At 35.1% G+C, this 17,333-nt stretch overlaps 1 protein-coding gene across 1 annotated transcript in view; it reads left to right on the top strand.

Moving 5' to 3' along the window:
• Positions 1-14,309: 14,309 nt before the first annotated feature.
• The window catches only part of Sorbs2 (sorbin and SH3 domain containing 2), a 326,988-nt gene continuing 323,964 nt past the window's right edge, over positions 14,310-17,333 (top strand). The window contains exon 1 of the mRNA XM_040294542.2: positions 14,310-14,462. The gene's annotated coding sequence lies outside the window, so the exon portion shown is untranslated. The remainder of the gene's footprint in view (positions 14,463-17,333) is intronic.

The raw sequence follows: 17,333 nt of genomic DNA, 5'->3' as shown, positions 1-17,333 counted from the left end.
TGTTTTTGTATTTGGCACTGGGGATTGAAATCAGAGGGGCTCTACTACTGAGGTACATTCTTAGCTCATTTTTTAATTTTGAGACAGGGTCTCATTAAGTTGCCTAGACTGGCCTCAAACTTAAGATCCTCCTGCCTCAGCCTCCAGAATTGCTGGAATTGCAGGTGTGCATCACTGCACCCAGCAACCATTGACCTTTCTTAAATTCTCTCATGTCTGTGTTTCCAAATGTCCAGTAGGACAGATAATCTTTGCTGAAACCTGGAATGTTGAAGACCAGTGTTTTGCCTTGCACAGACATCTGCTTGGGACTCTGGGCTCTGTCTTTCTCTCAGAGCACTCTCAGCAGTGTTCTCCCTCTTTCATGGACTCTACCATCCTGGGAAGGAGTCAATTCCCAAAGTTGGTTTTGTTTGTTTTTCTTCTTTCAGGTCAAAAATAGTTCATTATCATTGCAAAATTTTATCAAGAAAAATATAGACTTCTATTCATTTGAAATATAGGATATCATACTTTTAGAAACTACAAAACCCTTAATTTTAAATATCCTCACCACCACAAAAAGAAAGAAACAACAACAACAAAAAGGTAATCATGTATTGTGATGGCTATATTAATCAGGTTGAGTGTGGTGTTGTTCTCAAATGTATTCCAGAGTCAAAACATCATATCACACATAGTAAATATATAGAATTTTTATTTGTCAACTATAACTTAATAAAATCAGAAAAACAGAGCAAAATAAATATTCTTGGGACTGGGGATATAGCTCAGTGGTAGAGTTCTTGCTTAGCATGGGCAAATCCTGGGTTCAATTCCAGCACCCCCCCCCCACACACACACACAAAATATTCTAGAACTACAAAGCAAGTTATTGGAAATGAAAAGTTCATCAAAAAGCTAAGAGCAGAATGTACACACAAATGAAAAGTACAATGAGCTTGAAGATGGTTTGATAGAACTTACTCAAAGTAAAACATAGAGAAAACAAGAAAGAACAGAGTACCTAAGGCCTTTTGGGTTGACAAAAACATGAGACTAACCCAGGGGTCTGATTTCTCAAAGGCACAAATCCACAGATCACAGAAACTTAGTCAATTTCAAACAAGACAAAAACAGGGAAACCCTCCCTAAGCCATGACAGAGTCAAGAGGCTAAAATTCAAAGATAAATTTTAAAAAATCATAAAATTAGTGAGAGAAGAAGATACAATATAATCAGAAAACATGATTTTGTGGCTGACTTCTCATTAATAAAAAAATAAAGACCAGAAAATAATTAAACATCATCTTTCAAGTATTGAAAGAAAATGTGTCAACTCAGAATCTCATTCCAATAAAATTTTCCTTTGTAAACCAATATAAAAAAGAGCCCTTTTTAGGAAAAAAAAAAAACAAAACAAAACGTACTTACCACCAGCAGTTTTAAACTACAAAATGACTAAAGGTCACATATCAGGTTAATAGAGATGGTCCTACATGACCACTTGGATTTGGAAAAAATAATAATAAATAACATCAGAAAGAGTAAACAAGCAGGTAAATACAAAATACTTTTCCTTAATTTTTAAAAAGGACTGTCTCAAGAAAAATGATAAAAATATATAGCACAGTTTGTAAGGCAAAATTTTCTTCTATTCTTGTGTTCATTCTCTTTCTTCCCTAATTTCATTCATGTCTCTTTTATAAAATCTTGATAAGTAATAAATAAATAGTTTTATACTTTAGTGTTTTTTGTTATATAATTTGAAGATTAAGATGAGGTTATAATCAATAAATTGAGTGCCATTGCATTAAATAAATATTTATATATTACTTTGATCATTTCAAAACCAATGCATTTGCTTTAGATTTAAATTTAATCATCAAGCCTATTTTTTTTTAACTCAGGGATTGGTTTTCATTCTGGGATTCTAATCTGAGAAATTAAGAATGACAGTCTATAAAAACATTCCACACTTAAAGAATATAATGATGCTACGTGAAATGTGAGGCCATTATTTTCAACAGAATGGAGTTACTCATGCCAGGTGTCATGTAAGCAAATTAAACTTTGGAAGGAGGCAATTTTCTAAAAATTAGGAGATTCACATCAACCAATCAGAAGAGACCCAGCCAATGAAATAAGGCAATTCCCTCTGTGTTAACCCCACAAGGAAAGTAACTTGAGATGACCTGTCCACTTTTCCTTCCCTGTTTCTGCTTTCTCACACCTTGTTTAGCCCAACTCCTCTCTTGGTCTCTTTTGAGCACCTTTTCTAAACCTTTATATGCTAAAGGTTTATATTTCTAAACCAGTTCATGAACCACTAGTTTAGATCTTTAAACTAAATTTGTTGAAATTATTAATGTTTTTTTAACAACCAATATTATAATTCTCTTAGAATGAAACAGGAAAAACTGGCACAAAATTTTAAAGGCCAGCTCCCCAAGCTACCTTCAGCTATGCCAGGATGATTTATGCTGTCTGTATTGGTTTTACACATATTGGATCTATTAAAGGCAAAGGGGGATGAATTTTTATCCATTTCATCAAATTATACAGTAAATATAGGAAAAGAAGAAAATGGAAACTGGGTATAAAGAAAGTATTGATCCTTAATAATGATTTTTGTGGATTCTTGTCTTACTCAGTCTTTCTAGAATGTATGTACTGCTGAATTTTCTTTATTTTTTTCTTATCTGTCATTGATGACTTAGCATTCCTTAAGCTACTAGCAACAATAACTCTCCTGGATCCTCTTATTTTTTGAGCCAAAGAAAAAGGAAATAGAAGGAAGATGTCCTGAGTAAAATGCTTTTAGTTCAATTTTTTCCTTTATTTCTCTTTCTTTATTTCAGTCGAAGCCAAGTATCAGTAAGAGAGAGCTATGATTAAATGTGTCTGAAGGAGATGGAGACAATCAGAACTTAGATTGAGGGATGATTTATTTATTTTTTATCAGGGACTAAAGAAGCTCTTGAAAAATATTTTAAAATAGAAATGTCTACATTCCCTCAGATCCACTGACACAGACATTGAGTATTTTATTTCCTCTGCTTGTTGCTCAGAAGAGCTAACTTAAACAGTGCAATTTATCAGAATAATAATCATTTTTATCTGAGCTCTGGTCTAATGGATACGCTCATATGAACCAGCATCAGAATTCTCCATTTTCATGAAAATAACTGAATGAAGTAGGCCAAGGTGGTAAATCTAGCCCAATAAGTTTAGCTGTTAAGGTGATTCCAAAACAAAGCATTTCAGCTCTTGTAAGCAGACACTAGCCAACTGTATTGTGTTTGAGATCCTCAGCGGAATATGGCTTTACAATGAACAGGCAAAATCAGCGACAGATTGAAGAGAAGAAACCTACTGTAAACAGCAGAAATCTGCACTGAGGAAGGAAGGGGCTGCCTTCTGTATCGCTGGACAAATCTCAGAGGTGGATGTTGCATCCCTGGTTTTTGAAATTGGAACTGGCAGTTAACATTTATATTTCACAACCTGAGAGATTTGCTTACTTTATTGTCTAAGTTCTGTTGGAAATGTGCAACTTTCATTAAGTAGGCAATCTGCCTACTTAGTAATTATTGCACTTTCATATTACATAAGAAGTATATCCAATTAATTTCCATAATCAAAGACTGAAGAAAAATCTATAATCACTCCTGGAAAACCCAAGTTAGTGCTAATTTAGATCTACAAAAGGAAATGGGAAGAGCTAAATTTAAAGGACCAACCCTTCAACACCTCTGGGTATGCCCTTATAAAGGGTGGGGAGTGGGCAGCGGGGATTATACTACCGCATGGAACAATTTCTTCTTCCTAATACTTATTTCTTCTCCTTTCTCTTTCTATACCCCCAAATCAACAGTTTCACACAAGTTTGGGTTTCAACATGAAATATTCAATGTTCAATGAATAAATAAATCAAGCGGTAAATGACTGAGAAAAAATAATTTTTTATAAGAAATTAGTCTTACAGGTTTTATTCTAAAGTTAAAGGTATAAATCAAAAGAGTGTTTTTTAAAATTTCTTAGCCCCAAAAATATGATTTACAAAGTATTTTCTGTAACTGCCAAATCCTTGAAGATCCCTGCAATTGAATTCAGCTATTCTTATTCTTCTCAAAGTGTTTCAAAGGCATCAAATAAGTGCTTTAAATTTTAATTAACTTTACTTTCATTTGCTTCAAACTGATAATCAAACTTGCTTTATAATTTTATAAAATGTTTCTGGTGCCAAATAATAAGGATATTTTAGTTTACTGGTTCTTTCATATTCATAAATGAGTTATTTTTTAAATAAGTATCCACATTTTGGAGAAAAATATGATGAACATATTTGTATATTTCCCCTGAATGCTGTTTTATTTTTCCATTGTGTCAGAGGTTCAAACAGTGCTCTTTGAATGTTCTGGAGCTGATTTTAAGATCTATTATTTTCTCTGAGTTCCTCTAACAAGAAAGTGTTTGAAATTGATGAGTCTGAAGAGCATGCCAACAAACATTTTATACTCTGGAGGATTCCAGGGAGAATTCACATTTTCCACCATTAAAGTCAGGAATAAGCTTGAGAACTAAGTGGAAACTGAGTAGTAAAATGCTTAGATACTAGGGACTTTTATTACCATCTATAAGTATCCTACAAAAAAATGACATCACAGAGCCAACTATCACATTTACATGAAATATAAAAAGGAAATACAAAAGAGGACTGTAGCTGAGAAAAGAAGGATTGATGAAGCTCTTTGTAAAGAGCTTGCTATAGCTTAATATACTTTTTCTTAGATTTTCTCAGCACTAACACATCTTGAGGGTCTATACACATTTGATTATCATGGTATTGCCGGTGTGGTAAGTGAGTTGAGAAGCCTGAGATTCTAAATGTTCCCATGACTCATCCAATGGTTGCTCCTTTGGTAAATGGTGAAACAAAACATTGGAATTAAAGTCTCAGTATGACTAAATTGAACTATGTCTCTCACTTCTATGCCTACTCCGTAGTAGAGTGTTCAGCCTTTGATCATAACTACAGTTTCACCTGTAAACATCAAAAGCATTCCACATGATTTTTCTGTTTCTACTGTTTCTGTTGGGCCTTAGAAAATGACGTCTTGAAGTATGGCCTGGCATTGCATAATGTTTTAGTCGACAAGGGGGCCTATGTACAATGGTAATCCCATAAAAGTGAAATGGAGCTGTAAATTTTCTTTCACCTAGTGATGTCATAACCATGGTAATCTTATCGTACAAAGTAATACTGACGTGTTTTGTGGTAATGGTGGTGTAAGCAAACCTACTGTACTGCTAATCATAGAAAAGTAATTCGGGTATAATTAGTTACCATGCATAATTCTTGATAATGGCAATACACAGCTATGTTACTGGTTTATGGATTTACTATACTTATACCTTCTATTGTTATTTTAAAGTGTTCTTCTACCTACAAAAAGAAGTTTACTGGGCTGGTGGCATCTTAGTGGTAGAGTGCTTGTGTAGTATGGGTGATAGCCCAGGCTTGATCCCCAGCTCCACCAATTAAAAAATAAATAAAACAGTTTACTGTAAAACAATAGGCTGTGTGACATTGGCAGCAGCCACACACATCTAGTTCTAATGACTCTCTTCATTGGTTCACATTCTCTTGTGTCTAATTTTGCCTCATGTTGCTTTTTTCAACATGGCCCCTGAGTAGGCAAACTCCATGGTGAAAGTTCGTAACAGTAAGAGGCCAGGTCAAGTTACTGACCTGGAAACCAAATTAAAAATGATTCAGGATTATAAAGGTAGGAAATCAGTGATGTCATAGCTAGCCAATCAGGCATGCTCCGTTTCCCCACAGATTTGATCTTTAATAACAAGAACAAAATGATGGCTGCTGATAAAGGATCTGCTTTGTTGATACCAAAAAGACTAATAAAAATTAAGAAGAGCCTCTATCATATCCAGGGGAACTTCTAGTGACCTGGATTAAGGATCAGACACAGAAGCATATTCTTCTCCAAAAGCATGAGAATCGTAGCCAAAGAAAAGAGTATTTGCATTGTTGAAAGAAGAGATTGGACTTGTCTATGATGCTGATTTCCTGCTAGCTCTGGATGGATTAAATGATTCAAGAATTATTATTCATTACATAATGTGAAAGTGAGTGTGGAATCTCCAAGTGCTGATACGAAGCCTGCTAAGGAATTTTTGGAAGCTCTAGATGAGCATATTGTGAAAGGATATAACTTGCCAAAGCAAATCTTCAATATAGATGAAACCCCCTGATTCTGAAAAAAGGAAGCCTGAAAGGACATTCATCCATAAGGAGTCAAACTAATGCCAGGTTTTAAGTTTTTTAAGGACAGGAGAACATTTTTATCTGGGACCAATGTTGCAGGCTACAAATTGAAACCCTTTGTGATCCAGCACAGTAAAAATATCAGGGTCTTTGTGTATGTCAGTGAACATGCAATGCCAGTGTACTGCAGGATCAGTGAGAAGTCATAGCTGACCCATCGCCTCTTTCAAGACACTCTCCTGAATTGCTATGCCCATGGAATAGAGAAGCACTTCTTGGAGAATAACATGATTTTTGAGATTTTGCCTATTGCAGATAATGCACCTATAAATCCTCTTTTTATTGGTGATCTTCATGCCAATAGTAAGTTGCTCTTTCTCCCACCACTTTGATCCAACCAGTGGATCAAGGAGATAAGCAGCTTTTAAATTCTACTGTATGAGAAAGAATTTGGCCAGGCCCTTGCATCCAAGGAAGAAAGCACTGAAGCAATTTTGGAAGGATTCAACATCTATGACTGCACAAAGAACCCTGCTTGGGCTTGAGGTATGAATGGCATCTGGAAGAAGACACACAAAGAGTTTTGTCCATATCATCAAAGGATTGGCCAAGGACAAGTGTTATAAAAATCAACAAATTTGTGGTTGAGGTAGCCAACAACTTTACCCTGGGTGTGTTTGAGGATGACGTTGAGGAGCTCCTAGATTTATTCCTGTAGAATTGACTAATCAGTTATTGGAACTGGAACTGGAACACATAGCTAAAAGAAGCAAGAAGAAAGGAAACTGCAAAAGAGAAAGACGTGCCCTCAAGAAAATTCACAGTCAGGACGTTAGTAGAAGCTTTTGCAGACCTCAACAAGCTCCTTAAAAAGTTTTAAAACATGGACCCCAATATTGAAAAGATTTCTTAACAGAGAAATGTTCATATTACATTATCTGTTTAAAAGTAAAATCGCTGATGAAAAAAAATATATAAACTAAGCAAAGTATCAAGGATATATTTCTGTAAAGAGTGACACATCCTCGGAAGAGCCTCTGACGGGCTTTGGGAGGTCTTCCAGAAGAAGGCGTTGTTACCATAGGAGATCACAGCTCCGTGAGGTTTTATCCCTGAAGACTTTCTGCTGGGACAAGATGTAGGGATGAAAGAGAGTGAAATTGACCATCCTGGCCCTGTGCAGGTCTAAACAAATATATATGCATCTTCATTTTTTAACAAAAAAGTGCAAAAAACCAGAAAGTAAATAAAAATAGAAAAAAGGTTATTAAATAAGAATATAAAGAAAATATTTTATACAATTATACAATATGTTTGTATTTCAAGCTATTATTAAGAAAAAAAGAAAGAGTGAGAAAATTAAAAATCTAAATGTTTATAAAGTAAAAAAGTTACAGTAAGCTAAAGCTAACTTATTACTGAAGAAGGAGAATATTTTCTTTTACAAATTTAGTGTAGCCGAAGTGTACAGTGTTTATAAAGTCCTTAGTAGTGTACAGGACTTTCCCAGGCCCTTGCATTTACTTGTGACTTTACTGACATCCAGAGCAACTTCTCATTCTGCAAGTCTCCACTCATGGCAAGTGTCCTATATAAATGTGCCATTTTAATCTTTTTTACTGTAGCTTTTCTGTGTTTACATACACCATGTTACAACTGCCTGCAGTATTCAAAGAACTAATATACAGGTTTGTAGCCTGGTCAGTACTAGGGGTCCCACGTAGCGTAGGTGTGTAGTATACTGCATCTTCTAGGTTTGTGTCTGTACCTCCTGTGATGGTCTTACAATGACAGGTCACCTAGTGACTCATATTTCAGAATGTATCCCCTTTGCATGACTGTACTTTGAACTAGAGGAGACTAGAAGGCCTCAGAAGCAAAGATTCTCTGACATTCTCCCACTCCCATTGCCCCCGACCTGGAATTATAGTGATCAGACTTCCTGTTCCACCAAAGTGGGTTATAGAAACCAACCCTCTTTCCAAGGCAAGGCTTAAAATCTAGAAAGGTTAGCTCCCACATCTCCCTTGAACTGCCTTATTCCAGAGGGGTTCTGCCTCACACTCAGGAAGAAGGGATGCTTCACAGAGAGCCCAAGAAGAATCAAACAGACAGGCCTTGCTAGGCTCCCCGTTACATTATACTGTTTTGTCCAATGTCTACACAGGTTGTTCAAGCTTCATTGAACCTAAGCATAAAAATAGATGGTTTTTCCTGGGTCTTGGATCTTCATTTCTGAAGGCTCCCATATCATGCAAAACATTGATGAAACACATTTATTATGTTTTTCTCTTGTTAAACTGTCTTTGTTAGAAGAGTGTCAGCCATGACCTTTATGATATCAGAAACTAAACTCTTCACTCCTCTATAAAATTGGCTCACCATCTCACCACTATCTCTCAGAATCCTTTATCTCTTCCTCCACCTACACAGACAAGAGCCAAATTACATTCCCTGCCCCCAAAGATTCTGCTTATAGTGAGCAATGTGGAGGGTTTCCAAGGAATTGTTTGCCAATGCAGTACTCAGCCACAGCCATGGGAAGAGTTCCTAGGGACAGTCAATATATATTATTGAAATGCATTATTTTTGTGACATTACACATGTAACACTATACATGCCTAGTGGAGTGGCATATTACTTTAATTTTCACCACTTTCAAAATCTTTATATATATATATATATATAATATTTTAGTTATAGTTGTACACAATACCTTTATTTTATTTATGTATTTTTATGTTGTGCTGAGGATGGAACCCAGGGCCTCACACATGCTTGGCAAGAGCTCTACCACCGAGCTACAACCCCAGCCCTTCAAAGTCTTATTTTTAAAAACTAGAAAACAAATTTCATATGAGGATTATTGTAAGATTTTTTTTATGTAACAATACAAGTGCTTAAATTACAAAAGTATATATTTTTCTCTTAGATTAGAAATTTTATTCTTTACAAATTACCTAATGTTATTGAAAATATTTATATATTTCCCATATAAAAAATTAAATTTCCCCTCCCCACTATAAACTCTTCACTTTTGATCCCCACAGGCAATTATCATTCATGAATTATTTTCTTATGCATCTATCTAAGAGGTATAAAGATTGTATCTTCTTTCCTTTAAACACAAATAGGTTCCTATTTTCACATTGTCATAAATCTTGACTTCCCCCCTTACCATCAGTATGTAAACACTTCAAAACATTTCTCAGATTTTAATATTCTGTTATCATTTTTATTTTCACATATAGAGTTAGATTCTTTGATTAAAAAATATCAATTAATATAATTTTCTGTTTGCCAGAGTTAATCACATTAAACATTTACAGATAATTTTTCTATTATTTATTCCCTTGTTACTAAATAACATGTTTGTATATTCACTTCTTGATGATTCATCTTTAGGAATTTTATATTTACTCCTTCCTTTGGAAGATAAGGATTTACTTCTTTTACCCACATATCTTGTACCTACCATACTCTTGCACTTGTGGACAGCTTCCTTCAAATATCAAATTTTTGCTCTATGAATATCATATTACTATGGCTTTGTAAAAACAACTCAAGTCTGAGTTATGAAATGTATAATGATTACTTTTCTTATTCACTAAAATTCTCATTTTTGTTACTCAGTTTTTTATATACTTATTATCAGTGCAGCCTAGAACCCCTCCCCCCAATTATACAAAACTTTTCTTAAAATATCAAAGCTATTATATATCATATCAATATTATCTTTCTAAAACTCTCTGTCCTAGAACCTTCTAGTCAGCTCCAGTCTCACAGATAGCCACCTACATCTGCTAGATAGTCTTTATTTTGAAACTTTAATAAATACCATTCTGAGAAAGAAACTACTTGAACCCTTTTCATTTTTTAGATCCCAGTATTTTGGACTCTGTCTTCTCTTCTCTTTTTCACATTATTTTATCATTTTGATGGATAACTTTCTCCAATAGACTCCTGAGGAAAGATTCTTAAGGTGGATTTTTTTTTTTTTTTTTTTTTTGGTTCTAGGATTGAACCCAAAGGCACTTAGCCACTGAGCCACATCCCCATTCCTTTTTATTTTGAATAGGATCTTGCTAAATTGCTTAGGGCCACACTAAGTTGCTGAGTCTAGTCTTGAACTTGCAATCCTCTTATCTTAGTCTCCTGAATTGCTGGGATTATAGGCATACACCATCACTCCTGGCTCTTGAAATGGAAATTTTAAAGACATTTCATATCCCAAAAAAAGGTTCTCTTCTACTAAACTCAGAGATAATTTTGCTGTGTATGAAATTCTAAATTTACAATCATTTTCTCCTAGAATTTCAAAGACATTTTCCCATTATCTTTAGCTCCTAATATTGAGAGGAATTATTCCATCTTAATTCTCAATTATTTATATAACACACAGTATTCTTTTTTACCATTTATAAAATCTTCATTCTAAGTTTTCTGGAATTTCTTAATCACAAGCCAATTATGTGCTTAATATCATACTTCCCAGAAACTCATGAGAACTTTTATTGAATCATTTTTTAACAATTTTTTTTCATTTTGTTTCCTTTTGTTATCTAGAACTCCTGTTATCCAGATGTTGAATTCCAAAACTATCATTTTCTTACCTTTTTTTTAAATAAAAAATTCCACTTTCATCCAATATATTTAAGGAAATAAGTATATTTCCTTAACTTTATCTTCCAATCTTTCTATCCAGTTTTCCAAGAGCTCTTCATATCCCATGTATTTCTTTCCTACCATGGCATTTTCTTACTTCAGAGACACAACACAATTAGCTTTTCTTTAAGTGTAATGCAATACTATAAAAATGACCAAGCAAGTTGAAACCATATTAACAATTAATGGGAAAATAATGATTGTTCTGTGAAATTTAATCCTTTCTTCATAACACTAAAAACGCTTTTATTATTAATTGAGAAGTGTATAGGGAAATAAAATAATAAAACTAGTATATACTTAGTACATTGTAACTTAGAACATTGAAAAGTGAAATGATTTCTTTCTTTGAACAGTTTGCCACCTCCTCATGGTATAACTTCCAATATGAACGGAGCATCTTCTATATATCTTGGGAAATCATCCTCCTCCTTTCTAAGTTTGGATCAGCTTCCACCCTTTGTGATTTTAACATTATGAAATGTCTCTCAGGGCTCTTTATTGTGAATTATTTTGCCAATATCATTTCCTCTGAGACGACTTCATCCTTTTTATCATATTTTTATCCACATAAAATATTTGACATTATCATATCTGCTTATCTCAACTAATCTAGGTGCAAATTTCGCAATAGTATCCTTTTGTTGTTGTTGTTGTTCTAGCAACTTGACAAGATAAGTGTAATCAATTCATGCCAACTTTTTCTGGCAACAAAATTTTCTTTCTCTATTCTCTTGTAAGGAGCATTTTTTTAAATGTGGCGACTAAATCCAATGTTGACCTGAATAGTTTCCAGATTATTTTTTTCTATTACTGGTCTTTAATCGAAAGTCTTTTTTTTTTATTCTTCATGCAATTTAATCTAAAAGATGTTAATGCTACTTCATTTTTCTTCTCCTGTCCCCATGGACTTCATGGTTCATACAGGTACAGGGGCCTTGCAATCTTTTCCTTGGTCTGACCATTTTCAGACCTTCTAATCATATCCAGTATTATTTTCTATGGAAATTTTCACTCATTTGCTGAACAAATTAGCTAATTCTGTCTTTTCATTATCCATTCTTGTAAGGAGTCACATTGGGTTCTCACTGGGAGAGAAGGAGGTGATTCAATACTCTCCATTGTCTGTGCATGAGCTGGCTAAAAGATATGCAAAAACACAGCCATAGATAGATTCTGAAAGAAGTGATGTGATAGGTCACTGGTCATGATGCTCACCTATTATTGACACTATTTGAACACTACATAATTATTTTGTTAATATACTATGGCCACTGAAATGTGAGCTGTATTTCTGGGGGACTGGTGCTATAAACTGTGAAACTGATATGTGTGAATACTGGAACTATGTGATATGGTTCAAGTATTGTCTGCCTCCAGGACTCATATTAAATTTCATCATTATTATGAGATATTAAGAGGTGGAACCAGGTGAGATGTTTGAGAGGTGATTTGAGCTCTGCCCTCATGATGAATTAATCTATTCTTGTGATTAATGTAGTAATGGTTAATAGGTTATCCTGATAGTGTTTGGTCAGGTTTCTCAGGTACTCCTTTTCTTTTACCATGCAATGCCCTATGCCACTTTAGGACTCCCACACAAGAAGACCAAAACTAGATGCAGCCTCTTGATCTTGAGTCAAACCCATGAGCCAAAATAAATTTCTTGTGTTTTATAAGTTTCCTCCTCTATGGTGTTGTGTTATTAGCAACAGAAAATAGCAATACTATGCAAAGTGAGGCTATCTCTTATTTTGACATGCACGTCATGAATAGTATTTAAACTGCTCTTCTCCCTGCATACCAGTTTTCCCCTCCTATTTACTTTTCCTCATATTTTCTTATATGTATTTTATTTGCCTGGTTAGTTTCTTTTTTGTTTCCTTCTCTGCTTTGATGTTAGATATTTATCTGATCTGCTTATATGTAAGAGTGAGGCACTAAAAAGTCACAAAGAGAGCTTAGGAATATGGCATTGAGTGCTGGGTGATCTGGCTGGACCATTTCTTAGAAAGTACCCTAGGTTTAAGTCTTAGTGGGAAAAGAAAGCCTGGGTTCTCTATATCAGTTTCCCATTAACTCTCCAGTTTTCCAGTTCGGTAGGTTTATTTTCAACTAGTCACATTTAGAGATGCTCTGTTTCAGTCTCTGCCAAGAGTGAGCCTTCTGTGTTCTGCTCTGTGAAGGATGCGCAGAGTCAGATCACCTGTCCTTCTTAGCTCCATTTTCTTTCCCTCCTCCACAGGTCCCTGTGCCACCAATTCTAGAGCTTATCAGAGCTGGTGGGTTGTAAATGTCACTGCTTCTTGACTTTGCCCATTGCTAGTTGAGGATTCAGCTCACTTTGGATTTTCCACCCAAGGTGCTTTATGCTTTCCTAAGTTTGATTTCTATTTCTCCATATTTCTTTGTGCTTTTGTGATTTTTAAAAAATTAAAAATGCATTGTCATTTTTGTAGGGTTTTGTGAGGAACAAAAATTTGATAGTATGTAATCAATTAGCAATCTTTAATTGACACTCTCTCATTTTGAAACGCACACACACACACACACACACACACACACACACACACTACCCAATAGGTACTTTTAAATACCCTGTTCTAAATTCTTGACTGAATTGAGTCCAATGTATGGAAAGATTATAAAAGTGTACGTTTTTTGTTCTTTTCTCATTTTGACTACTTCATAGAACACAATATTTTATTTTTCTTTTTGTTACTTTTCTTCTAGAATATGTCAATAAAGCCTTTATCATTTGTCATTGATTTTTATGTTTTGGGGATAGAGCTATATAAAATACACCATAAATATTGTATGAGCATTTTGTGTAAATGATTTATAATACTTTCTTGAGCTGGCTTCAGTGGAATTATTCAACTGCATCTCCTGGCATTTTTAATAACCTTCTTAATATATTCTGTCATCCCCATCTGTTTTGATTTAAGGTTGATTATACAGACATGCCATTCTGCAAAAAGCCACCTGATCACTTCAGTGGTGTGTTATACATACATTAAACTCAAGGCATTTTTCAGAGAGGAAACACAAAATTGCTACTGTTAAATCACACCCATTTTATTAGATTTCTCCTGGGTAGATTACCTAGAACATTGGAAAATGAACCGTTAGACATATTTACAGAAAATCATGACACTGATGTTTAAAACTAGCTCAATTTAACCTTCCACTGATTCCCTAACCAGCAATTCTCTGACTAGATCCCTAGGGAGAATGTATTGAACACAGTCAAAGGGTAGAGGAGTACAGCAAGGCTAGGCAGCAGCCAATCGGATGCAGAGGGTCTAAAGATCTGATGCCTGCAGGCAAGCAGCACCAAGCTGAGCTAGTTAGTCTCCTTTGATTGCGGATGAACACCACATATATGTCGTAAATGCTCCTTCTGTAGGCTGCAGCCAGCAAGCAGACCCGTAGCTAAGAGAGGGATACATGCCCCAGCAACTCATTCTGCACAACAGCCGGCAAGACAACGAATGAGACTCCTGTGCTGGAATGTTCTCATTTGAAGGTATTAGTACTTTTTCATTTGAGTTTCTTTATTGCTTAAGAATTACCGAAAGCAGAGAGGCTGGTGCTGGAGGAGGATCTCTGCTTTCTAGTAACGCGCTTTGTTCCTGTTCTCAGTCTCTGTGCCAGCTTCAAAATGGTTAATCTCTGGGGGGGACCGCATTGAGCAGAATAAAGGAACACTTTACATTGCTTAAATGAACTGTGCACAGACCTTTTATCAGGCAGACTCTTTGTTAATGTTGCTATTGTTCTGAAGGTAAGCTGGTTAAAAATGCAGTTTCAAGTCATCACATTCTGCTACATTCATAACTAAGAGGACCCGAGAAGGATCAGGGGGCGTGTGCCTACTATCTTAAAGGTTGCTACAATTTATGTAGCTGTCTTTCGGTCTTAGAAAGGAAAAAGGTCTAAATTGCCCATCAAAGGTAAAGAAAGAGATTGTGGCCAGTATTTGGATTACTCTGTGCTTAAAACACAAGTTTTATTAAAAAAAAAAAAAAAGAACACTTTGCATATTTTCAGTATGCTTAATAATTAAGATGCCTTCATTATCATTTATTACTGACAGCTAGTGTAATCATCTAAAAGTCATCAGCATATTAGGGGCTCTTGTTTTAGTTGCCAAGGTAATTGAAAGGATAATTTAATATGTTACAGAGTAACAAAAGACCCATGAGAAACATATTGCATTAGGTTAGGCATGAGATTGCTCTGTGGAGCATTTATTTTTGAGAGTCAGTTCCTTCTTTTGTTTCTCATCCCCATCAATGATGCATTAGGAGTGGATAAAGCAGGGACTTCTATCATGTCCCACACATTTAAATGAAAGCAGTAATTTATGCTATACATTAGGCAAAATTTAATTTATGTCTAAGACACTAGATGGTTAAGGCATATGGAATGGTTTCGCTGGTAAGTTATTCATTATCCTCCGTGGGACATTTGAAGTCACACATCAGTGGGTTATGAATGGGGGCCTGAGTGAAGTGGGGAGAATCTGCTTTCTCAGGGAATAGGCGTGAATGCACCCAGTGCTTTGCTTCATTTTCTACTTATCTCTATAAACCATGACCCACAGAAATTTTAATCTTCGTAGGAAATTGACATTTTTATGACACATCTCTGAAAGCTCTCATAATTAGTGCAGATTCTGTGTGTAGTTATTTTCAAAAAGAGGGAAAATATTAAGGCATTAATACAGTATCTAAATTGAGAACCCGGTGGTATTTTTAGTCCTTTTTTACTTAGTTATTTTAAAATTATTGTCTGTGAAACTCAATATACCCTGCCTTTGTAGATTATCAATTATACTGTTGTGATGTACTTTGTGATTTTCAGTCTCTGTAAATATTCCTCACATGCATGACTTTATTTATTAAGTGTCTTAAGCAAGTAAAACTAATATGTTCAGCTAATATTTAAAAATCATGGTTTGGTTATGGGTAATTTATAATTCATCTTAATCAATTATATAAAAATTAAAATTCTAACATTAGGATTTAAAAATCAACACTAACATTAAAAATAATACTGTTCTTCATGTAGTGAGATTATTGCCTTGTCTATGTTTTAAAAAGATATTGCTTTTGAGAAGGTAAATTAATTCATTAACTGGATGGCCATAGGGAGTCCATAAGCAACTTTGATGATTGGTCACAGGGCTGTAGGGGCTAGTATTATTGTATAGAAGAGAATACAGAATAGTATCTTGCACTTGGATTATAAGAAGAGTCCTTGTACCTGAGTTGATGTGAATCTGTTTCTACTAAAGGAAAAACAAAAAAGAAGAGGCAGAATGTAATCTTAGAAAATGAGGTTAACTGTCAATAAAGCATTTTAGGGCAGCAAGAGATAGGTTAGCTTAGGGAGTAGATTAAAGCAAAAGAAGAGACATCTCCTTGAGAGGCATTATAGGGATGAAATAATAGACAGAGACTGGCTTGCAGCCCAGCACTGCCACCTACTCCTGGGTAGACGAGGTGGATTAGACCTACTCAGCTGGTTTATGAGAGTTATAAGAAGTCCATATAATTATAAGCAGTTTGTGCAAATATAAGAAGGGTGTAATTATAAAGATATGAGCGCAAAATAGACTCTCACCTCATTGGGGCTGATTGGGTCAACATGACTACTTCCTAGAAGAGGGATTGACTCCAGTGGAAGCAGTAGCAAGGTCCTTATTAGTGTCTTCATTTCTGTCCTCGCCCTCCCTATTCTCTTTCATCTCTCAGATAAAACCTAAACTTCTGCCTTTTGAGAACATTACCTTCAGTTTACTGCTTTGAATCCCATTTAAATGCAAATAGCCTTGGGAAGAATACTTTAAGATGTTATTAGCCTTTGTCATCCTGGCAACACCTGAGAACAGAAGCTCATAGGAGAATGCTGAGTAGGGAGCACTTTTTCACAAGGAAGAAGTGGGGGGGGGGGTCCTAAAAAGAGATGCTATTGAAAGAGTAAGGACGATTGGAAAGTTTGGAGTCTGAGAAATATATCCTATAATATGTAACTTAATAAATGCCTACAGAGAGATCAGGTAAACTAGGAGCATACAATAATTGGGTTATGGGTCCAAAATAAAGTTGAAAACTTAGGTAGGCAGCACTCTTGAAAAGAATATGATGCATATTTTTTTTTTTCCTGTGGTCATTCATAAGCAGTGACTTCCACATTTTTTCAGGAAGAACCTATTTACTGGTTGAAGGTGAATAAACAAGAGGAAAAGGAAATGAAATCTAAGGGAGTGAGCAGAATTTGTCTTTTTCTGGTCTATTAATTCTTGCCAGGGTATGTGTGAGGAGATTATGTGAAGACTGGCTTTCCTGATGACTAACTCTGGCTTATTGCAAGCTACATTTCTGTCTCCACA

The sequence above is a fragment of the Ictidomys tridecemlineatus genome, chromosome 14 (genome assembly GCF_052094955.1).
Source record: "Ictidomys tridecemlineatus isolate mIctTri1 chromosome 14, mIctTri1.hap1, whole genome shotgun sequence".
Classification (NCBI taxonomy): Eukaryota; Metazoa; Chordata; class Mammalia; order Rodentia; family Sciuridae; genus Ictidomys; species Ictidomys tridecemlineatus.
Note: the sequence above shows the minus strand (reverse complement) of the source record. Positions and strands in the feature narration are given on the sequence as shown.